Source organism: Leptosomus discolor, chromosome 17 (assembly GCF_034619465.1).
Source record: "Leptosomus discolor isolate bLepDis1 chromosome 17, bLepDis1.hap2, whole genome shotgun sequence".
Taxonomy (NCBI): Eukaryota; Metazoa; Chordata; class Aves; order Leptosomiformes; family Leptosomidae; genus Leptosomus; species Leptosomus discolor.
Window position 1 is genome coordinate 4,757,560 of NC_141407.1, and position 24,630 is coordinate 4,782,189.

Genomic DNA, 24,630 nt, shown 5'->3' on the forward strand with positions numbered 1-24,630 from the left:
GGCAGGGTTATTCTCCCCTTTCACTTGGAAGAAATCACAGAAAAAAGGGAATTAGCTACTTCTGTAAAACTCTGGAAGTGGATGATAACTTTTCAATTTTCATCTGAGCATAATATGCATGTATGAATTTCAGAAAAGTTGGTATTTCTTCTCTAAGTTACAGAGGATGTAATACAGGAGAAAGTATTTGGAAGAGTCTGAGTTAAATCGATCTTATAAATTATAGTGGGGTGCACCACTGAGTCTACTTTAAGTTTCTTTGTGAATCTTCCTTTCAACCTTTGGTACTTACATACCTCTCAGAGAATGCAGAATGCACTTAACTTCTTCTGGATAAATTGTTTTGCTTTAAAAATCTTTGCTGTTCAGCGAAAGGATTCCTTACTTGTACATGTTTGTACTAAGCACACCTTGTCTGCATTTATGCAACCCTGGGCCATCAGCAGTTGGGGAAGAACTTCGGTTCTGCACGCCCTTCCTCCAAAGCAAACCCTCCTGCCCGGTTCAGGCAGATGGACCATCAAAGCTCAGCCTTGCAGAATGCTGTCAGTGTAACAACAGTCAATGAGAGTGAATTCTGGAGCTTGAGGTCATCCCCAGGAGTGGCTTGCATCGTGCCCCCATGGATATACATCTGTTTTTCTCCACTGCTGTGTTCTCAGGGCATTAGCAGAGAAACTAAGCAATTTTAGCTATTCCCAGGAGATATCTCTAGTTTTCCTTTTAGCAGATAAAATGCCTCATTTTTCCTAAAAACCCTGGGGCATTGCAGACTAGAATTTGTAGAAATCAGTTTCTTAAACGGAAATTAGTTTAAATCCATGAATTTTGCAGAACTTGAGGAAGCCATAGTGCATACATAAAACAGCACCAAGTTGAAAGAGGTTGAATGCACTGGACCAGCGAGCAGGTTTTCTGCAGAATTGTTTGGGGCTGGCCTTTTTCAAATGGAATAATTTAGCAGCACATAATGCATTCATATGCAAAGTGCCTTGCACACATTCCAAGTTACTCCCTGCCAAACTCGTTTGCATTGCTTTTGGAAAAACTCTTCCAACGTTATAGATGGGGGAATTGGGTTGCAAAGTGACTTGTTTAAAGCAGTAACGAACTTCCGTACCAGAGATGATCCTAGTATTTGAAAATTCATTAAACTTTGCTTAGATTTCCTAAAACAGTCTAATCCAAAGAGACACTGGGTGTCTGGTCTTGAATTTTGTTGCAAATGCTATTGTTGATGTCAATGGATTTTGCATCAGGACCAAATGATCATGTGATGTAATGCACTGAATTTTCACTGGTTTGGGTTTTTTAAATTTATATTTCTGGAGCTGAATAAGTGATTTGTGCCTGTATACAAAGGGATTTTTATGTGCTACCTGTTTGCAAGTTACCTCAGGTAACATTTGTATTAAGAAACAACTTGGCTTTGCAGTGCTGATTTTGAAAGCTGTCTGTGCGTTTTCTAGCAATTTTAAATGCCTTGAAAACTCATCAATCCTATTTATAAAGGAAAGGAAGATAGAAATGTTGTGTATGCCAAGTCTGAAGTGGTAATCCAAAAATGTATGTAGCTATGGCAAGTGTCTCAGTTTCCTATTTTTGTAGTGTAGCATTGGTTTGTAAATATAAATGAGTCCCTCTTTCTAATTTATAATGTTTTATTCTTTACTTAAAAGTAAAAGTATTAAGGCCAAGCATATAATGCAAACGCTCCATTGTTTTTTGCCATGGCTTTGGTGGACACCACTCTGTTCCTTTATGCTCAAAGAGGCGTGAACATACTGTAAATACAAACAGTGAATTACAGCAACAGAGACAGCTTTGCAAGACAGGGCACTTTCCTGAGGACGCTACCTGCTACCTGTAGTGTATCTCTTAATTCTGCCTGTAAACGAAAGAGATGCTACAGGAGCTTTAGTTGTAGTTCTGTTTTTCAGGAATATCTCCCTTGGTCTTTCACAGCTGATGTTCTGGCCAGTCCTTACCCACTGTGTGCTGTTTCTGCTAAAGCTTAACCAAAACTGTCTCTTAATTCTTTAACTTTGAAGCAGCCTCATCAAGGAAGTGAACTTAACCCTAAAATAAGGGTCCGCTGTGCATGTGTAGGATGTTTTCCCATTTCTCCTATATATGTGTAATAGTTGTTTGGAAGATGTGCACAAGACAGCAATGGGAGACTACCCAGCCTGTGACGAGCACTGCATGTCATTCAAGGTTTTAGTAGCTAGGACATGGTTTTCCATATTCTGGATACAGTGAAGCAAACTAAAAATATATAAATGTAATTAGGAAACTTAGCAGTGGGGCAAGTCACTGGGTGAGTCCGGGGTGTAAGGGCAGAGAAGGTGGGATATGTGTGGAGACGTTTGACAGTCAGCAAATTGCACAGATCAAACCTTGGACATTCATTGCAAGTTGGTTGTTTCCTATCACCTAAATGTGAGAAATAAGCCAAGGCCTTTTTTTTTTTTAATGGATGGTATTGTGGTGGTGAGCTTTGTCAAACTCCTGAAGAATAAAAGGATCTTAGCACTCCGATGTCTTCTTAGAACACTGTCTGCATAACCAAACTGAAGATTTCCACTTAGTACTGCAGATTGTTGTATTTGTTTACTTTTACTGGCTGTTCTGCTGTTTGTCATCTTTGGGTTCTGTTCCCGTTCTCAGAAAAAGAGCTTTTTCATCATGTCATTTTATGACCCAGTAGAAGTGTCCTACTACACTCAGTTCTCTTCAGTATCGCAGCCTTCCTTCGCACCGGTCTCCCTGCCTACCTCCCTTTGCTCCTTGTGTTCCCTGAGCATCCTCTCTACCCTAGTTCTCCTTTCCAAACTAATTTATTTTGTGCCTTTTTCACTGTGTATTCCATTGATTAACTAATCCGGAATGAAAATCTAAATCAGTAATGTTTATTTTTTGTGTTTCTTACTTCTAATGGACAAAAATCTATCAGAGAGAATGCAACATCTGTGCAGCTCTTCGTTAAGCAGCTATTTGCTGCTCTTGTGGTGTAGGAACAAAGGGAGATCCAAGAAATTTGGAAGTGTATTTAAATCTGATAAAAAAGAGCACACATTTTACTTGTGCCATTCTGTCTCGAGGCATTTCAGGAAAATAACTTAGTAGGCTTGGCAAAAGATTAGACATTTACTTGAAAATCCACAGTTAAATTATGTAGGATGAAGTTCTAGAAGAGATATAAAGCTGCCTGCTTCAGGATGTCAGCCAGCCATTCATTGCCTGGAGTTAGGCACTGCCTTCCTCCCCATGAGCCTTGTTACTGCATATAATGATCTTTTGCTGGTTGCTTATACCTTCCTCTGTAGCCAGCTCCTGTTGGAGGCCGAGGACTGGACAAGCTGCTCCATTGTTTTAATCCAAGATGTTACTCTTACTTTAGTTCACCTAAGTACACCAATTAATTGGTCATAAAGTTGTTCAGGCTTTTCATTAGTAGGAAATGTGAGTGATTTACAACCCACGGGAATAATATATCAGAACAACTGTGGAGTTTGGTCTAGCTTCTTTCTGAAAGACCCTGTATGGTTATGCCCCTTGCATAGCAAAGAGCTGCGCTGCAGCCATTGGTATTCAAGGAGTGCTACCCAAAGGGAGTTTTTTAAAAATAATTATGGCGTTTTATCCTTTTCCTCCCCTCTTTCCTTAGCACTTTGCCTACGCAATGATTTTGATGGAGATGTACGCGGCACAGGGCTCCCTCCCCCTTCTCGCTGTGTTTAGCTTATTGTCGCTGTAGCAAAGGGAGGCTGTTGCTGTGAAAAGGAAGAAGGTTACTAGATCACAGCCCTCATAAATATCAGATGAAACCAGCGGGAAGGAATTTAGGTTGGGAGTAAATGACACAAAGCCCTGTGTTGGTTTTACACGTGTGGGGGGAAACCTAAACAATCCATCTTTCTGTGCTGACAATTGAATATTTCTTCCCTTTGCTTTTCTATGGTATTTCTGTTTCTATGGCAACCAGGGATTTTTGCAGGCTGGCAAACTCTCCCACAGCAAACCCAGGGAAACGGGTCTTGGCCAAGGCTTTCAGTTTTGCCAGAGATGCTCCAGCTATAGTCTCAGAGGAGGATTTGGCCCTAAGTCTGTAGGAGACTCCTTGCGAGGGATGCTCTGCCCTTGCAGCCCACGGGCCAGTGCAGCCCACAATTAGCGTTGTCTCTTCAGGATTTAGGCTGAAAGTTGAAATGAAGTTATCGGGACTCTGGTTTCAGAATATAAGTTAAACATACAGAAAAGCTCAGAAAGCCATGGCTTGTTTTTCATACATGCAATTTTGGGGCGTTGTGGTATTTTAAGAAAGTATTGGTTTTTCTTTCACATTGTGTGAGTTGCTGTGACTGCAAGCTCAGGCACCTCATTACCTTATGTCCTCCAGATTGTTTCTTTGATCCAAGTTGTTTCTAATAAGCTGTGGTAATACCCAGCACACATTATCTTTGGGTGCTAAGGAGTGTAAAAATTAGTTAGGCTTAATAATTTAGATCCATGAATTGCCACTGGAATAAACAGTCTGGGCAAGTACACTCAGAACTGTGCTGTTCGTATATCCTCTGTTAAGAAAGGAAAAGAACTGCAAGCTTTTCTTAATCCTGCCTCTGTAGGCAGCCAGCAAGAGTTGCGCTGATGGCTGTACCAAGGGGAGAGGGAAAGCTTTCCATAAGCATGACTTTGTCAGCGCTCGGATGGGTGTCGCAGTCCTGGCTGCTCTGGGCTGACAGCGGGGAGATGTGCTCTCAGGTTGGGTTCCCCTTTCCATCCCTCCTGGTGGTCTCAGTGTCACAGCTGTGTCCTGACGGTTGCTTTTACTGTGACACTGGACAAAAGGGAATGGTTTTTAGACTATAAAATCAGGCCTGTGACCTTGTATCACAAAAGGACTTCGGGGTTTCTGTTATCTGTGTAGAGAAGGGCTTCCACATCACTATAACCCACCAGTCATGTACTGGTAAGGAACTACATTGCAGTTACGCTATGACTATAGTATTCGCCTCTCTACATAATTTCCCTACTGCTGGACATGTTGCTGAGTGAGGGGAAGGGGAGGAAGAAGATTGTCTGGCTCAGTGTGTCTCTTTCACTGGTAGCAATAAACCAAGTGTAAAATAATCACTAAAGAAAAATTTGTTTTGGTACAAAATGATATACCCTGTTTTCTTGCTGAGGAAAGAAGGTAAAAGAAAACAACTACAGATTAAAATAGATTGTTTTCATCCCAGTACAACATTCAGTAATATGAAGATGTGAACTGTAAAGTATGAATTGATGCTTGTAATGTGCAGGAAAAGCTGGCTACTTGACACCAGCATGGACTTGTCTCCTCCCATACACTATCCAGTCTAATGTGGTTTTGTAAGAGGCAGGTGAAATTAAGAAATATTGATTCTTAGGAAAGAGCTCAAATGTGTACCCAAGCCTCTTCAGACTTGTAGAAGTGTCATTGGATATCAGACTACCGTGCTGTGGCAGGATTGAAAATGCTCTGAACAGCACTAATTGTTGAATTTGGATATATCTATTTCTGGTCCTAGGTAGAGTCTGGAGGCAGAGGACAGTGTTGGGTGTGTGATGTTGCTGCTGTTGGTTTTTGTTTGTGTGTGGTTTTTTTGGTTTGGGTTTCTTTTGTTGTTGGGTTTTTTTTGTGTGTTTTTAAAGAAAGAAATTGAAGCAATGGAGCTTTAAGGTGCTTGGTAGCAGCTAATTCGCAAGTGTTCTTCTGTGTTCATATCTGACTGAGAGAAGGAGCAAAATCTTAAGAGGTCTCGAACTACCCAAATGTACATGAGCTTTCACTGACAAGCCCATGTAACTGGGGTCTTTATTCAGCCCTTGGTGCCATACTTTTCTCTCACTACAGTTCCTGTTTTGAATAGGTTGTACATGCTGCAGGTCATACTCAGAAAAGTATCCATCTGCAAATGATTCCTTTAAAGCAGTGCCTCTGTATTTGCTGTGGTGTCAAAGCAGTATTTATTTCTGCTAGACCTGGAGGGCTCCTCTGGGTGAAGTGGCAGGGTAGAAACTACGGTGCTGGGAGCTCAATTCTTTCAAGCAGAGATGATTTGATTATGATCCTTCTGGATGTTCTCACTCTGCCCGTGCCACTGAGACAAGGATGAGAACTGCAGGGATGGATGTGGTACTTGTCTGAAACAAGCTTTCAGCTAAGTCTGCGTGCCAGTTGAACAAATCAGTAGGGCCTATGACTTCTCCCTGCTGAGTAGAAGAGAGTGGATTCAGGTACTGTGCCAGCCACTTACCCTCCTCTTCCAGTCACAAATGTAAAAAAAAAAAAAAAAAAAAAAGTTGTTCTTTTGCTCCTTGTACCCCTGCAGAGATTAGAGAGCCCAAGAATTAACCCAGTCTCAGTGCTCAGAGTTGCAGGAGGATTCAGTACCTAGTTTTGCTGAAAAAACCTTGAACTAATCATATAATCACTTGTTGTCTCATTTAGCCTTCTGTACAGGGAGGCCCAAGGGGTGTTACTTATTAGCACTTAAAACATTTTCAAGGATTTGGAAAACAAAAGCTGGAAGTTCAGCAAGGCATTTTGTCAGGCTCTCCCCCAACATAAGACTTAGTCTGTCTAATCTTCACAGGAGCAAGAGGAGTAGCTTTTCTTTTTTTTTCTTTTTTTTTTTTTTAAAAAGTTCGATGCTGGAGACCCAGTAGCTTTCCGAGACAAACTGGTCCCATTGTTTGCCTTCGTTACTTTGAACTTTAATAGATTTGCGAACATCTCCCTCCCCTCTGCTGTGGCTTTTCACAGTCACAAAAGTGCTTCTAGATGTTTCCTAAATTTTCAGCTTTGCCCTAGGCCACATTTGTTTTGAAGTATCTGATGTTTCATTGGGTATTTCTGAATGATCGTTGGGAATGGCTGTATTTACAAAACAAATGAAAAAAAAATGGCATCTTCAAAATGAACATGTTTCAGAAACAGGGTTTAGAATTTTGTCTGACAAGACCATATCAAAAGCCTCACTGGAGTCCAGCTACCTAACCTCTGTTATTCCTTCACCCAACAGTCTGTTACATGGCCATGGGAAGAAAGTGGCTTGACTCTTCACGAATCTGCATTGGCTATCACTCGGTTCCTTATCATTCACACACAGATAGGTGGTTTGTCTACCAAGATGTAGAATTCTCCCTCGCTTTGAGGGAGAATTTTAAGTTAAGCCCACTGGTCTATAATTAGCTGGCTGCTTTTTTTTTAGTAAGTACTATGTTTGCCTTTGTGTGTCTTCCATATTCTCATAAATCCTCCAAGTTTCTCAAAGAAATTGAAACACCAGTTCTGAGAATTTTATCAAGTCCAGTCAAGTTACAGACATCTGACATCTGGGTAGATAGGCCCAACTATTTTTTTTCCTTATTTTACCTGCTATCATAATACTGTTTTCTTACTTGCTTCTGTAGTTTTACCTCTTTATTGCAGTACAGTGTTTTCTTGATAGTTTTTATATCCTTTCTTTAGTCATCTCTGTGTTACTGGCCTTTCTGATTTTGGTCTTCACCTGCCCCTTCTATGTTTTTGTGCTCAAATAATATGGTCCAGTTTTCGCCACCTTCTTTAGACTTCCTGCTTGCACATGAAGTCATTGACCAATTTGTGATTCAGTTCCTTCAGTTGCTCACTGCTCTCCATTTTCTGTGCCATGAAAGTTTGCTTTAAAGAGCTGCAAGATTTCCAGAACTGCTGCTACCTTTTGGTTGTTTCACATGGCACATTATTTGCCAGTCATCTAATCCCACCGATATCTGCTTTTTCAAAAGTCCATTGTGTTTTGTTGTTGTTCTTCCATGAGCTGCGAAACTCTACCAGTTCATGGTTGCTGTCATTCAACCTGGTTTCAGTTCTCATATTCTCAACCGCTTCCACTTCATTTGGTTGAATTAAAGCTAAAGAGTCTTCTTGTTGCCATTCTCCTTTTATATCAAAAAATGGTTCCATATATATTTATTTCCAAGCCTTTTTTTAACAGTCGGTGATGGCTTATATTACTTTTCCGGCAAACCTGTGGTCCTATCATGGCAGTTAGCCAAGGGTTGATCATGGTTCTGTCATCTGGGTTAAAAGTATTTCTGCATCTCAGGCCAGAGGTATGAACCTGCAAAAACCTAAAAATGTAACAGTGTGTTTCTGCAAGTAATAGGTTGGCAGAGCTGTAACAGGCCCTGTAATGAGGGTTGCACTCTTCTCCTCATATTTCCACAGCTGTTAAAGTTACCCAGAATAGGGAATATTTTCTGCCAAGCTGCAAAGCATCTAGATCAGGGCTGCTACATCATTAAGCAGTGAATTTTGGGGAAACTTTCCTCCCGCAGGTGAAATCCAGCACCCATTTGCCCTCCAAAGAACAAATCCCAAACAGCACCAGCATATAGAATCGTTTTCTACCTGTGGTGTGGTGGGCTCATCTGTGGGTTAGAATAAGAAGGTAATTTATCTCTAAAGAGCTCTAAGTGAGGATGGAGTTGACTGATGGGCTTTGCTCACTGTTATCCAGGGTTAACTTTCAAAACAGAGCAGAGGGGTTCAACCAAATATGAATGAGAGGGAATGCCTTGCAAATAGTGGCGGAATTGGAAACATCTCTCCTGTTCTAGCACTAACACGGCTTTCACTAATAAACATTTATGTCTTACTGTTTGATCTGATTGCAGTTCAATTTTTTTGGGTTCCTTCCAGAAGGAGCTTGTGCTGTCTGCCTCTGGCTCTCTCCACCTCACCCTCACAGGAGAGGGTGCACCTAATTAGATTTCATGTTCCAACCTAGGAACAGCCTCTGGTTTTGGCTGCCATGTCAGAAAGCCATGGTGAGGGGGAGATGAGAGAAAATCGCGATTCAGGCAGATGGTACAACTTTACAAAGAGGAGGAAAAAAATGGGAACACGCTATCCTTCTCTTAATTATTGCAGCATCGCTTAATATCTCACTTTTCTGGGGGGCTTACAGCAAGCTGTAGAGTACTTGGGGCTTTGATTTTAGGTTGAAGATGAACATCCTTATTCTCAAGAGTGTAGAGCATTCTGTCTGTGCCTTCCTGAGGTGCAGAAGGGATAAAGGCACAAAATTTAAAGTCAAATGAAGAATACTTCAGATTGCTTCAGAAGATCATAGGTATTCAGCTCTGTTTTCACCTTTTCTGTCAGATAATGGGTCCTGGTGTGCTCTTTGATCCTCTGGCAGCTAGGAAGTGCACCCATTGCTGCCTGTTAAAAGTGACATGTTAGTGGAATTACAGGAACTTCATTTCAATTCTTGGCTGAGAAATAATGAACAGTGAGTTTAGGGAAAACCTGACTAATAAGAGACCTTAAGCAATATGGGTTTTTAAAGCTATGTTATGTACCTTTAATCCTTCTGAAGATTATAGGGTGACAGGATTTTCTAGAAATGGGCAAGATTGTTAAAACAGTGTGTGGAGATCAGCTGTGAAATGACTACTTTTATCATAACCCCTCAAAGAGAGCTCTCTCTATGCTGTTGGGAGATAAGCGTAGGTTGTACCTGGGAAGTTATAATAAATGCTAATTGTGTTTAAGAATTACTTCTAAAACTGGTGCTTTTTCTATTTCTAGGAAGGAAAGAAGGGGAAGAGGTATAAAATTGTGACTCCTTTGAATGGTGACTGAGCTAATTGACAAAACATGTTATTAGACTGTGCGTGTAAAAATATTTTTCTGTGCATTGTAACAGATTCTTCTTGTTTACAGAAACACACCTTGTTAGAAACAGCTATGGTTGCATGAGAACTTGCATCATCCACCCACATGGTTGAAAACACACATATATTAAGACTGAGGAAAAATGTCACCATTCGTCGTCATCTTTTTTACCTGCTTTCATAATATCTGCTGAGGTACGCTTCCTTTGCTTGCAACAGATACCAAAAAGCAAATGTGTATCCTGCTGTCACCAAATATGCACAGATTTTCTTGGTTATGTAGTGAGTGACACTGCTCTGGCAGTGGGTTGGGATGTTTTCTCACAACTGACAGTGCAGGATTGCAGGTCTCTCGTGGGGGCATCTCATCATTTTCCTGCTTTTTAATCTGGGTCATGGGCAACAAACGTGACTGTTCTGGTTGACCAGTTACGGTTTGGTGCCTGTGTAGCTTTGTTCTCTCTGTAGGTATGATGAATGAGGTATGTAGGATACAGCCTTTTAAAAACTGGACTATGAAGAATAAAAGGTTGGGTCACCTTGTGGCATAGGAGATCAAGGGTTTAAGAAAACGGCTTGTCCACAAATTCTACCAGTCTAAAAGCTTTACGAGACTTACAGACTGGCCTAACTGAGCTGCTTTGTCTCAGCCTGATGTCTTTAACTTGCCAACACGGTCCTTTTCCTCTCTAGAGAGGTGTTGGCTGTTCTTAGCTCAGGTTCTTAGCTGTAACAGAATACATTCCACTCTCCTAGATGCAAGGCAGGTTTGCCCTTCCTAATAAGAACAGGGTCCATTGCATCTTTCTGACCTTTGACGTTTTGTTGGAGGCATAATCTTTATGCTCTCTTTTGCTTCCTGAACCTTGTAATTAATTCTGATCATGAGACATTCAGTGCCATAACAGAGTATTCAAAATGTAGGTTAGTATTAGGCTATTGGGAAATCAGCCCCCCTTCCTCTATGCTTTTCCATTCTGGATGGATGTGATTGCTAGGAGCTCTGTGCAAATTCCTCCCTCTGGATTTTGCTGTTGTCCTAGGAGCAGGTTTTACTCCTGTTTGTGCTCTCCCATGCTGGGCAGAGGGAAGGAAACTGCATACTGAAGCCTACTTTTGATGAAAGGAGCAGTGACTACAGTAGCTAAATGTTCCCTGTGGGCCTTTACAACTGTCAGGGAGAAAACAGTGTGTTTTCTCGTGAAAATTCTGCTTCAAGCATGTGCAACATGAACAGTGCTCCTGCTCCTGTCCCTCCCTTGCGTCACCATGCCGTCTGAAGAGCTTAATGAGGCTCAAGTAAGCAGGAGGCTGAGAGATGTGGCTGTCAGTATCCCCATAGGTGGAGCGAGCTCTTCTGCCAGCAGTGACAGCAGGAAAGGAGAGCGTTGCCTATTTAACTACCTGTTTGGCAGTTTATATGCACATATATACTGGGACCAGTAATATTTTTTTTACTGTAAGTTGCCCACGACACTTTTACTGCAAATGTTGTGTAAATGCTGCGAACACCTCTGTGGGTCTCGGTGTCTCCCCGGGAGCAGCATCACCTGGTAAAGGTGAGAGCTGGTGCCTGCCTTTGACCTACTTCTGAAACTTGTATTTAGAAATCCATCCCATAGTATTCATCCCCCTGGAGCAGACTTCAAGTAGAACGTCATTACGCATAAAACAGCTGCTAGGGAAGGGAGAAAATATCAAATAGCTAATGTTAATGCATGATACAAAGTGCCATGTGCCACAGAAATTTAAGTGTTCTGTGTGGGGACTGAACTCTGTGCTTCCAGGCATAGCAGCACCCAGTACTTGGGCTGGAGGCCCTCGATTAACTTGTAAGGAATAATACAGCCTAGCCTGTAGAGGTAGACTGGAAACCAAAGAAAAAGCTGCTGGTGTTGGAGAGGTTACAGACTCCTACTAGTTGGGGAAAGCTTGAATTATGTTTTGTGGCAACAAAGGAAGAATTTTTTAATCCAACAACTTCGTTGACTGAAAAATACAGAAAAGGAAGAGTGAAAGTCCTGGCCATTTCAGGGGTTAGTGGGGGGAGGAAGAACATTCAAACTGTAGGCTAATTTAGAATTGTACCTTTTGCAGTTCTGTCACATATGACAGAAGGGTATCTGAAACCCTGCACCCATGACTACTGTTGGTCTGTATACAGGAACATTGCTTTGATGAGGTTCTCCTTCGTGCAGCTACGCCTGCTGATTGTCAGCAGTGTCGTCAGCTAATTATTGCCATGGCATGAAAAGTTTTTACACTTTGAGAACCATGAAAACCATATCTGTTAAACAGTATCTGTTGCGACATTGCATGTTTTTTGGTTTAGGAACACTAACCCTGCATGATCGTTTTGGTTTCTGTCTTCTGTACTAAGGTGTCCTTTGGGGGCGGCAGGGAAGGGTGAAAGTTGCAGTCACAGGGTTTGGTGAAACAGCTATGTTTAACTGGTTTTCCCAGTGCAAACTGCTGAAAGAAAAAAAAAAACACAAAAACTTGAGGTTGTTTGCAAGATGTAATAAACACTTTCTGTTGATGCACTGGGTTAGGATATATTTGAGCTATTTTACGTCATTACAATACAAATCCTGATCAGCCATGTCTGTACAACAGGAAACTACTCATTACAAGTAGGAAAGTACAAATATAGGAGGTAATTTTTCTCAGGTTTTGAGAGAAAGGTAAGTACTTTGCAGGGAGTCAAGAGAGAGAGCGGGCAGGCCAATGGAGGTACAGGTAGGGAGATCGGCATTCAAAACCTGTCTGCTTGATTAAAGAAATGTTTTCCTGTTTTTCTTTTGTCCCTGTTCATGTGAAGAAAATAATAGGGCAAAATTCTTCAGATGTAATTCTAGGCAGATGTGTATGCGCTGTTATACAGAGGGCAGTAGCAACTATGGGAGCAGAAACGTAGGGCTCTGAGGTTTATAAACCCTCCAACAGAACTTTTGGCCACAACCGAAAATGAGACCTGTATGTTGTTGTATTTTGGATGCAAGATGTAGAAATAATTTGTAATCTCACACATTAAAATTCCATACACTTCAAATCACAAGACAATGAGAACTATGCCTACAGTTTGTACTTAGAGCAAACATACACGGGATTGTACACCTACTCCCGCTCCAGGGCAGGCAGAACAAGCGGGGAGCTATGCACTGCGTTTCGGTGCCTTTTCAGGTTTTAGAGAACTTAGAGTGTCTCTACAGACTTTTTTAGCTGGCCAAATCGGTCATCTTCTGTGACCTACTTCTCATCAAGTAAGAACAGGTTCTTATCTACATGTGTAATAGCCTGTGAGCGACGCCCCTATTTTCAGTATCGCTGCTGCTGCTGAAGCATGGCTGACAGTAATAACATAAGGTGGGTTTAGCCTGAGATTCCTAAACTTCACTTCCATGGCAAGTTACCTTTACCAATGTCGCTCTGTCCCTTTTCCTAGATTATTTTTGAAGCAAATAACCAAATTCAGCCATGTTCTGAATAGGAGCTAGTCTTGGGTAATAAAAGTTAGTCTTGCAGGGCTGAATGGGGCAGTAGGTGGAAAGGAGGCACCCAGGTTAGCTGGTACTCAGCTCTGTTCAGTTCTGCTCTAGCTGGCTCAGGTCAGTGAGCCGCTGTTTTGGGAGGGGACAGGAAGGTGCTGTAATTAAGTTGTGGGAATGTAAGGAGATAAAAGGGACAATACTTCGGAAAGCTTATTTCTGCTGAATATCATATCATGGTTTTGGTGGTTAGTTTTTCCTGTTGTTGGGATGTTTTAGTGATGCTGTTAATTCCCTATTAATTAACTGTGCTTCACACTATGACTTCTAACAGCCCTTTCACTGTGAGCTTGGCAAAAAAGCGTTTGCCATGTAAGACTGCCAACCAGAACACAGCAAATACTTTCCCCCTTTTTGACATGGTACAAAGCACCAACACACACCTATGGCTACAGAACCAAGAGACTGCTGCTCAAAAAGGGTAAATCTAGCTCTGAAACTGCTTTTATGGTTCCTTTCAAATTAGCTCTGTATTTAAGCGCTAAGTTGTACCACATTAAATATTCTGTGGAGAAGGTTTGAGCAGGGTGTACCCATCCTCACAAGGACTTTCACACCACTGCTCCAAAAAAAGTTCATTTTGGCTGGTGCACTTCAGGCTGAAGTTGCTGGTTGCAAGTATGTGGAATGGGCAATTTGTAATGAAGGGCTTTTGAAATCTTCCCAGCCATGGAGACCTCCAGCCTGTCTCTGGCTTCCTGAAGAAGTAATGCTTGTCTTGAAGTATGTTTCTTATTTAAGGTCATCAAAGCTAATGCTGTGGCTGAATCTTTCATAGCTGCTGTTTCACTGAAGTCCGCTTGGCTCACCTTATCATTGGGCTTCAACCAAATAGGAGAAGGCAGCGATGAGGTCATTGGAGACTGCGGCTTTGGATTATGCTGTGCCTTTCAACTGTGATCTTCAACCTGGTGATGTCAGGTTGAAATTGATATTTTTCCACTAGCTTCAGTGAACTGTTGCAAAGGGATTTTAAAATTATTTAAAAAAACCCCACAAAAAACCCACAAACAAACAAACAATCCCAAAAAAACAACCAACCAAAAAACCAACTACCAAAAACCCCCAAACAAACAAAAACTACCACCACCAATAAAAAACCCCCAAACAAACCAACCAACCAAAAAAAAACCAACATCAAAAAGCAAAACCAAATTGAATCCCCAAGGCCTTCCTCTTGTCCTGTCCCTTTCCCCCCTATACCACCCTGCACCTCCCCCCCTCAAAACCATACCACCACCCTCCAAAAAACCCAACCAACACCAACCAAACAAAAAAACACCAACAAAAATAACACCAGAGAACGAGTTCCAGGTTGAGCTGAGTGTTATTTGGGTCTCGTAGACTTTTGCCTATGTGTTTTTTGGGTGTCTGGTTAGAGACATTTAAATGAGTAAAGAGCAGCTCTGTTTTGACAGACATGTACTCTGGAACAAATCTAGTTGTCACTTTTGCCTTTTTAGCTGCAGTTGTCTACAGACATCGTAGTGCTCAGTATTTTTGCTTCAGAATATATGTATCTGTTTCAAAGCTCGTGCTTATTTGCAATCCTGGATTTGTACGTGGTTGATTATTTCCTACCTGAATGAAAATCATCTTAGGCAGTATTACAGATGCAATTTTTATTGCAAGACAGTGTGCATTTGTAAACATATTTTGAGTGAATATTTGTAGACAGAGTTCAATATTTTCTTTTTGTGAAGAGAGTGTGCCAGAAATGACTGTATTTAAGTATTGCACACCTGGTATCGGTGATTAGAGGCAAGATTGCTTCCCGGTTTTATAAAGAGTTTTTGCTGTTTGCTAACTTATTGCTATGCCGGCACTAGTTTTGTTTCTGTAAATTTAGACTGTGCCTTCTTTGTTGTTAAGGCCCTGTCAGTACTGTAACAGCTGCTTAGAGTACAGATGGCTTGAATGCTCATCGTTTAAATAGGTAAGTCTGAAGATCTTGTACGTAGAACTGGCAGATACGCATTTAAGTGGCTTAGCAGAAAATTGCTATAGCCATATCCCTCAGATCCAGGACTTCCAAGTTCTTGGTTCCAAATTGCATTCTGTTTTTATTAAGTTTTGTTTCCTTCAAACAAGTGAGGGCAGCAATGGAAGGTCCTGTCATCTTCTAAGAGCAGAGACCTGGCTGTACAGTATCTTTTCTTCTTATTCTGCGCAAGTGGTAGGCATTAAAGTAAGAAAGCATTCTCTCCATCCTTTCTATCTTCTTCATTTCAGGAGCTGGATCATTTGACTGAAATGGGGCATGTATTCTGGTTATAGCTATTATGGAGGAGGTGATGGGGCAACTGAGAGATGTTTTGGAAGAACTGAGCAGTGTGGAATCACAGCAGTGTGAAGCAAACGTGCACATCTCTGCTTAGCCCTCGGATAGCACAGTTAGGAAATTGAATTTGTGACAATGGATGAGGAGTGGAAGAGTTTGGCTTTGTGTAAATATTCCAAATGGAAAGTGCCAATTTCTGCATCTTTTCTGATGTGCTAATGATAGTAGTGCTTTTGCTCTGTTCTGCTGTCAGTTAAGTCTGGAAATAAGGTTACTGCAATTGTCTGTATTTTCCACAGTGTTGGAGAAAACTTTCTCCTACCTACTGGCTGTGCCTCGGGGTTTGTTCAGGTCTACAAAGCCTGAGGACTTGGGGTTTGGTTTGCTGTTTGCAAAACAGATCAGGAAAACAGCTGATGATACCTGTATGTGGTTGTTGCACTGTTGAATCGAAAGACTGACATTTTTAATGAGGCCTCCTCTCCTGTGGAGGATGTTGAAACAATACAGTTCGTGTGAATGAGAAATGAATTTTCTTTGCTCAGCTAAGGTTGTTTCGTCTTGGGTTTGTCATGGAGAATGTTAAACAAGACAGAAGAGAAGGATCCGAAGTAATAACTTAGGATTTTTTTTGAGCTGCTATGAGTAGCTGGCACTCCCAGTAAGAGCATTTTTCTAATTATTTGGGGTTGCAGCACTCGTTTTATTAGTGGGAAAGGAAGGCACAGAAATCACAAATCTTATCAGCACCAGAATGTTCTTTCTTTCCAAGAATTAATCCTGCAAATACATATTGTTTGCCTTGTTATCTAAGATTTCTCACCTGAGTTTGTTATATTATTTTCATTGTCACTTCTATTCAGCCCCTGCACACCCTCAGCACCTGACAGTTGATCCGAATTCCCTCCCTTTGGTTTCCCAATTACTTGCAGCTGCAGGAGGTTTGAATGATGATTTTCTGAATATGGACAAACTCTGCAAGTGTTTCAGGGTAGGGAAACAATGGATTTTGTGACTTCTGAGTTCAGCAAAGCTTTACTGGCTTAAAGGCTTTGTAAAAATCACTAAGAATTAGGATTTGATCCACACTTCCATTTGTACTATGTGTAGGGTCACAGCTGTGAGTATAAAACTGTCAAAGAAAGTTCAATGTGTAAAAACCTTAGAGCATTCCACAGCATCATTTACTGTTTGCTGGTTATTTCTCTCTTACACTGTTGTTGCTTTGTGCATACTAGCATGATCTCAAGCTGTGCCAGGGGGTGGGGGTGGGATGTGTGTGTGTGTGTGGGTTTAGACTGGACATTAGGAAAAATTTCTTTACCAAAAGGGTTGTGAAGCACTGGAACAGGCTGCCCTGGGAAGTGGTTGAGCCACCATCCCTGAAGGTATTTAAAAGACATGTAGATGTGGCACTTAAGGACATGGTTTAGTGGTGGACTTGGCAGGGCTGGGTTAACAGTTGAACTCTGTGATCTGAAAGGTCTTTTCTTAACCATTGGGAGAGCAAAGAAATTTCTCTGCAGAGCATATGTTGTGCAGCTTTGCTCCAAGAGACAATTAAGTCTCCTTGTAGTGCTCTGGCATAGGTTGTCTCTCTGTAAAGCAGAATTTACATATCCTAAAATCTCAGGTGAATTGACCCAGGCTCTACAAACCAGAAAAATTAGATTTGCTGGAGATTTTTAGAGGTTGAACACCGCATTGTGTTTCAAAATGATGTCACTTTGATTTGTAGGAAGCATTAGAAAAATGAAGAATTTTCTGTTTCCACACGGTGGAATTTCTCTGTTCAGCCTGGGAAACAGTGGCTACAGCAGTCACTTTCTGTGATGCAGACACATATCTGTCTTAACCTCTGGGGGGAACTGATGCTGTTCAATTTGAAAGACAGTTTAAAGTCACTTGCATTCCTCTAGAACAATCAAATTGTCTCTGAGGAATTCTTGAATTACCAGATGAAGTAATTGCTTGAATGCACTGAGCATGAGGATATTCCTCGTGAAGCAAAACTTGCTTGTATTCCTGCATTGTGGGAAGGTAGGTAGAAGAAATCCTGGCTCTCCTAATTGCAGATAACAGGGGAAAGATCCATGTTCCTGATGGCCCCAGCTTTTCTGTGCATGTGGTGGTAGGGAAGAGCGCACCAGACTGGAATGGCTGTGGTTATTTCCCCATGTAGCATTCTTTTCCAGATGACACTCAAAGCTGCAGGTGGTGGTGGCATGTGGTAAGCTCCTCTGGAAACTGCAACAAACCGAATGAATTTTGCTGTCACGCTGTTTCTTTTCCTCCCAATACCCCATGATGGTCTGTCTCCAGAGTGTTTCTTGCTAACAGCAGCTGCTGGCTGAAGTTTTTATCAGGCCTTCGGTATTTTAGATTCAAGATTCTTCAGATACTTCAGATCTGTTTATTTAAAAAGAAAAACAACAACAAAAAAACAACTAGATGCTTGGTGTGGGGTGGGACATGGAGAAAAGAACATAGACGTTTTAAGTAAGCAAATGCTGTGTGTTTAACAAAGGATGGCTCCATCTGAGACAGCGGTATGAGGCATCTTCAGGAAATTCATGTTTCTCTGTTACGTTCCCCTGTAGCTCCAAATGTTTCTACAGTCAGTCCTTGAATGCTCAGTAAAGAGGTCTTTGTGGAGTAACTTGTGTTCCTAGTGGCTCCTCTGTATTTAAGTTACTACCGAGTGGGGTCAAGGTAAGCTTTTGTGGGCAGATGCACAAGCAAAAGCTTTCCAAGTCTGTTCAGGCTTTTGCACTAAAACGAGCTCTGCCGTTCTAATTGTGTTTGTGTCAAAGGGTATTGCTGTGCTGCTGCATGCCAGAATCATGAAAGTGATAAAAATGGCAAGAGATTGTGTAATACTTGCAGAATGGGATGAAATAGAGTTTGGCATTTCTGCGTTCAGTTTCATGGAGCTGGCAATTGTCAGATATCTTACTCGGAATCCTGAAAAGCTCTTCATACTTAGCAATTTTTTTTTTTAAAGCAATTTACCAAGGGATTAAGTGACTTTTCTGCTTGTGAAACTGTATTAAAGCTGGGGACTTGGCAGGATCTCTTGTGCAATGCCACAACAGGCTCAAGTCCTGACATCTTATCTGCTCTGCTGTATGACAGTAGTTGGAACCAAGGGTCATTTTCTCACACAGTCATTAAAAAATAACTGTTGTTGGTGGTCATCTGTGTGTCCCCCCCCTAAGTTTTTATAGTTAGCTAGAAATCTTAGTTATAAGTTTTCATATATAGATCAAAGTTTTGCTCATCAAAGAAGAAATAGAAGGGAAGGATCTGCACAATCAAGAGCAGCAAGTTGGCTTTTGGGTGAATGCACAAGCCCACGTGAATACGTGAATGGGACAGCAGTGTAGGTGGGAAGGGTGTTAAAGCTGATAAGAGCTCTGGGATGCTTTGATACGAATAAGTAGCAAGAGAGGAAGAGGGGAAGCTCATAAGGCAGTATATATTTTGTATTTTAAATACCAGGTGTCCTTTCTGCAGCCCTAGAAGACTTATCAAATTAATCCCCCTCTCTTCCCAGGCATAGTTTTAATCTGTCCACTTGTATTGCAGAAAAAATGCAATTAAACCCTTGTTTTCACTAAGGTGTCTGTACAGTGAGAACACTTGTTCATTTACAGCAGTGGCAAGGCCACTAGCTGCAAACTTATTTCAATCTATTTTTTCTCTAGTCCTGATTTTATGGTTGACTTCTAAACTGAAATTTTCAGCTCTATAAATTAAAGTAGTGATTTTTCTTTTTTCTTTTTTCTCCCCCCCCCCCCACCTTCTATTATCAGTTAAAAAGGGATGGGGGGGGGGGGGGGGAAGCACAAACACTGCTTTCTCCTACTATTTCTTGATTTGAATTCTGAATGATGCTGTTAGTATTAGAAAAAACCATGGAAGAGTCTGGAAGGTGAAACCTGGAGCTGTCACTGCTCGAAAGGAGGGGTGATGATAGAGGCTGTGGTCAGTTCAGTATAGCAGAGAGGGAAAGGAGATATAATATGGTTGTTTCAGTGGTAGATAATCCCTTCAAGTAGTATTAATTCAACTCAGAGTTTTAGAAAGTTGTATTAAAATCATTCTTCAGAAAATCCACTATCAGAGGGCACTTTTGAAGCTAAACCACATTTTCCTAATACACTGAGCAGTTGTCAAAGGAGGTCTTCAAAGTGTCTTGTCTCCCCACTTGTGTGTTCTGCTCCTAACGTCCTCAGCTACTTTTATTCACTAATTTGACAAGTTAACTTTTCATGGTATGGAGCGTTAGGGAGGTCTGCAGACAAGCCCAAATTAAAAGTCTGTCAGTATTTAAGTTTCTCGAAGTTAAGTGGAAAGCAGTGCTTTTACTGCAGCATTATCCTTAATGCCAGAGAATTCTGTTACTTTTTAGACCTTTTCATAGAAGATTTTTTCTACATAATCTAAACCGATGGCAAGTATTGACCAAAAAACATTGCCTTTTCCAGAAATGCTGCTTTTCCCTCTGGAAGGGAAATCTGGTTATTCTTCTATTTAGGCTTTTCCCTAAGGTGGAATTTGAAGGGAAGATGACTGACCTGCTAATTCATAGATCCTATCCCTAATTTTAATGGAATCACCTAAGGATGCATTTCAATCATCTGTAGACACATCTATCCCAGGATTCCACATTATGAAAGTGTTTCCAACATCATTTGCCTTTCAGGGAATTTTAAACCCAAATTCTAAGTGAAAGCTTTATAGTCAGAGGCGCTAAAAGTTTGCTCACTCGTGAATGCAAACATGACAGCAGAGCGTGCATGTGAATGCAATCTTATATCAGAAGATAAACTGCCATGTTCTGCAGTTGTGCGCTGTATATCAAGTGTGAGCAGAGTGGCATGCTCTGCCAAACTGAAGGCTGATTGTCGTCTTCCTGCCGAGCTGTAGAGCAAGGGGAGCATCAAAGGAGTTTGGTGCATTGACTGCTAGGGAGCTTCTGAGTTTGCAAAACACGAGAAGTGGACAAGGGAACACTTAGAGAATGGAAATCTATGCTTTCTCTTCTGGTGCAAATGAACCTGTCTGAAGTAAAAGTAAATGAATGGTAGAGGACTGTAGCATTTGATTTATTTGAATGCAGCGTTTCATACCTTAGGAAAAAAAAAAGAAACAACAACTCTTTCCTCAAAAGCAGTATTTGTCTTAAATTCCTGTTTGCTGTTGTATGGTGAACATTTGAGATCTCAGAGGAAGTCAGTGTATCGATTACTTTCTAGTTTTCCTGGAGTAACAGCACAGAAATAGAACATCACTCCTATAACCTGTCTGTCTTTATAGATGGAAGGGTAAAGGTGGTGGTAGGAACTTTCAGTCAAGCTTTTGCATCTTTCAGGCAGAGTAAGTGTTACCTGGGTGAAAATAGTACCATGACTGTTTTGAAGAGTAATTAAAATACCTAATGACCTAAATTAGGTAAAGTCTGCGTAGTGTTCTATGTGGGGAAAGGAGATACACAAGTCTTAAGACTTGAAGTTAAGACTTTTCCCTAATCTGGAGTTGTCAGCGTCTACAGTCTGCCTCCCTGTACCATGAAATAGTCAAGTCAAAAGTAATCAAAACAAACACTTGGAGCCTTGTATTTAGGAAACTGAGGCCTTCATGAATGAGACTGGCTTGCTAGTGGGCAGGCAAATTTAAATTGGGTGAATTGATAACAACTGCTTTTTTACTTGTCTAGAAAGTAGGAGGTATAAACTTGGTGGGTCAGTATTCTGAAATGGGGAATGAAGGTACCAGCCAGGGACTTTGTTGTTAAAAGTATAGTATGTGTGACCCCTCTGAATGTATTCCACCAACCTAGACACTGCACATTGGGGTTGCATACTGGGATGTAACTGCGGAGAAGTGTAATACGAATTCCAGAGAAATGAAGGGGTTTAACACAATAACATGAATTTGTTCAGATTCTGGCCATCCTTTAGGTCTCTGGGGTGCTATGATAATACAAGTACATGGAATGCTGCATATTCAGATGGATGTAAGTTTTACCTCTCTGGCAAAATGAAAAAGGATGAATATCCATTCCAGGAGACATTTTTGGAAAAGACCTGAGATTTAAATCCCTTTGTCTAAGATAGCAGACTCTTGGAAAACACTTTATGCTTGCCCAAAAATGCTGGTGCTGAAAGGCAGCAATTTCAATTTAAAGATTAAAATAAGAGTGTAATAATTTATAATCTAATTATGTCTCTTTACATTCCTGTGGTGTGGGGGGTTTCAAGAAGATCATGTTCTTAAGTCATACAGAAAAGGAACATAACTCAATTAAAAATCTTAGTAATAATAAAAAAGATAAACAATGGGTAGTTCAGTAGACTGTCTTGTGTATCTCCTGGCAACCTTTTCAAACATATCCCATGTTAGATGGTGGTTAGTGTATATCATAGCTTAAGAGTACACCAAGGCCACAAAGCTCATTAAAAACAGGTGAAGGCTTTTTGATCTGTTGTAGAAAAATCACATGTTAATGGATAGAATTTTGTGACCTTGTCAGGACCCTAGAAACATGCTAAATTACCTAAAGAAACATACAATATATTAAATAAACAAACTAAATCCTCTGGTAGACACACCCACTTTCACGCATGCAAATATCTCCTTTTTGAGAAAATCTTAAGTGAGTAATGGTAGTTCAAAATGATGTGGTGTGGTGTGTGTGGTGGTTTGTTTGGGCTTTTTTCTAAACAGTCTTAGAGCAGATTTTAAGTTTGTGATCTGGAGCAACAGCTCTACCACTCAAATATAAATACACTGTGGACCAATAGAGGGAAACAATCATCATAGATGATTTATACTTCTCATTGACACATCACTGTTCAATTAATAATAAGTATTTGAAGTCTTGCTTGCACTAGTATAAGTAAATCATATGAAGAAACCTGCAGTGTTGTAGTTGTAATGAGGAAAAGATTGAGCGTTTGTCTAGAAGGCTTCATTTCCGTAACACAGTTCCCCATCGATGAGTGTTCTCAGTCTTCTGTCTCAAGAATTTAACTTGGGTGGATCTGTAGTGAAGGGTAGGAAAAAAAAAAGGTATTATGATAGTGTAGTCCACTGAGATTTAGCAAAATAATTTTAAAAAGCACTTCAGTTATTTTTCTGTGCTTTGCTAGTTCTGTAACAGCATATCTCAAAGACTGTGTAGTACCACATTATTGTTCCATAAAACAAGATATTTACCTAATGTTTTCAACAGGTTTCTTCCTAACCAAGACACCAACCTGCTGTCTTCAGTACGTTACCTGTTGCCTGTGCGTGAAAACCAGAGTGGTGGCTGCTATCTGTACATGTGTTTTCACTGTGAAGGAAAAGCAACAGCTAGTACCAATCCAGGTGTAATGTAGATCAACTTCCTGACTTTTGCAGTTAGCAGAAAGAGGATAGGATCTCTTTCACTAGCTATGAGTATGAATATACTTATTTTTGTGTGTGTATAAAAAAGTAAACTTTCAAAGCCAGGGTAAGAACCAGCATGTTTTCTATGCCTAGTGTGCATCAGCACTATTGTGAAATTCTCCCAGGATTCAATGAGGGAAAAAATCTAAGCTTTTAATAACTAGTAAAGGTACTTAGGAGTTACTAATTCTAGATTATTGATGCTTCATGTCAAAACAGCACTTCACATTTGAGAAAGTCAAATGGAAGCTTGTTAAATGAAGGGTTTAGAGCAAGTATCCTTGTTTTTATGTTTCTTGTCATCACTTTCGTATCTGTTAAATACTGTATCAGTTTGACAGTACTGGAACTCAGATTCTATTTAATAATTGCCCAATTTAATCAGTACCAGCATGCTATTCCACTGACTTTATCGAAGATATTAAATCACATAGTCAACACTTTTAATATCATAAAGAATGGAAATGGCTGGCTGGCTGGAAGGTTGGTCCAAGTGGATACACATTTTTCACTCACTACACAATCTTACAATGTTGATTGCTAAAGCTAGAGGGCTTTAATTCAAATTCTAGGCTTTTGGAAAAGCACTCCCGTAGATCCTAAAAGATAGACTTTACAGGGGAATCAGTACATTGATAGCTGTTTGACTGGATGTTACGGAAAAATTATTTGTGGGTTTGAGATGCAGTGCTGGGGATGAACTGCTTCGGAAAAGATGGTGTACTAGATCTAACTCGGGTCTTACAATATTGCTGTAGAAGAAAAGCATTAAATGGGTGAGTCTAGGGCTAACCTGGGCATTATTCTACTGTATCAGACTGGAGGCAGGTTAACTAAAGCTAAAGGATAATTCTCAAAGTGTTTTTTCATTGATGTTCCACACATAAAAAGAGGGAATGTGCTCATTGTAGTGAGGTGGGGGTAGGTGTCTTCTCCCAAGTAACAAGCGATAGGACAAGAGGAAATGGCCTCAAGTTGCGCCAGGGGAGGTTTAGGTTGGACATTAGGAAAAATTTATTTACTGAGAGAGTGGTCAAACACTGGAACAGGCTGCCCAGGGAAGTGGTGGAGTCACTGTCCCTGGAGATGTTAAAAAAACAAAAAAACAAAAAAAACAACAAACCCCAAACAAAACAAACAAACAAAAATGTAGATGTGGCACTTTGGGACATGGTTTAGTTGGCATGGTGGTGTTAGATCAACGTCTGGACTTGATGATCTTAGAGGTCTCTTCCAACCTTATGATTCTGTATAGGTAGTCAATCACACATAGTTGGAGGAGGATAAAATTACCAGACTGGAGGAATTAGGAGTTCGAAAATGTGATGAAATAAAAAAAAGTGATGTAATTTAGCATTTCAGAGTGCAAGGTTATGCATGGCAGCACTAATTACCCTTTTGCTTTAAGATCAGAAATCAGTTGGAAGTGACAGGAAGCTGTTGGAGCATTAATACAAGGAGATTGAGATGAGTCTCTGAGATTTGTTCCTGAAAAGAGAAAGTGCTTTGGTAAGGTGAGAGGGTGAAGTAAAAATGCTATTATATGGATCAAAAATTATTTTCTCTGGAGTATTCTGTAAAATGATTTCATCTGGATTATTCTGTACAACACAGGCGCTCCTTCAGAAGAAAGATTAATTCAGCACATCACAGATGCAAAGAAGG

At 40.7% G+C, this 24,630-nt stretch overlaps 1 protein-coding gene across 2 annotated transcripts in view; it reads left to right on the forward strand.

Annotated features, from left to right (window-relative positions):
* PTPRT (protein tyrosine phosphatase receptor type T) overlaps positions 1-24,630 on the forward strand; it is a 462,769-nt gene that overhangs the window by 88,994 nt on the left and 349,145 nt on the right. The window lies entirely within an intron of this gene.